This window comes from Terrapene carolina, unplaced genomic scaffold (genome assembly GCF_002925995.2).
Source record: "Terrapene carolina triunguis isolate 2854851 unplaced genomic scaffold, T_m_triunguis-2.0 Scaffold243, whole genome shotgun sequence".
NCBI lineage: Eukaryota > Metazoa > Chordata > Testudines > Emydidae > Terrapene > Terrapene triunguis.
Window position 1 is genome coordinate 450,584 of NW_020664594.1, and position 400 is coordinate 450,983.

A 400-nucleotide genomic window follows, 5' to 3' on the forward strand; every position below is an offset into this window, starting at 1 on the left:
GGGGGCTGCCTGCCCCTCTCCCCACCGGAGGGGTTAATTCCGCTGCCCACGCACAGCGTGACACCCTCTGTCCCCTGCAGGCCATTCAGCCGCCAGGAGGACGGTGCCGCTCTGTCCCCAGGGGCCCGCGGGGGGATCGGGCACCTGGTCTGCCAGCCTGGCTTCAGGGAGTGTCTCCCCAGGCGCCCGCCCTGTGGGCTGGTAAGTGGAGAGGGCCCGTCTGGCAGGGAGGTCAGGCTGCCCTGGCCACCTCCCGCCAGCCTGGATTCTGCTGCCCGGAGTGACAGTCCCTTATCAGCCCCTCCGCCTGAGCCAGGCCAGATGCTGCAGGAATGCGGCTCCACCCCACATGATCTTGCAGGAATGAAGGGGAAGGAGCCAGTGGTTCCCTGTCCTGTTG

General features: G+C 68.2%; 1 protein-coding gene across 1 annotated transcript in view; it reads left to right on the top strand.

Annotated features, from left to right (window-relative positions):
* Positions 1-134: 134 nt before the first annotated feature.
* Positions 135-400, top strand: part of OBSL1 (obscurin like 1) — a 49,963-nt gene continuing 49,697 nt past the window's right edge. The window contains exon 1 of the mRNA XM_029912785.1: positions 135-201. The gene's annotated coding sequence lies outside the window, so the exon portion shown is untranslated. The remainder of the gene's footprint in view (positions 202-400) is intronic.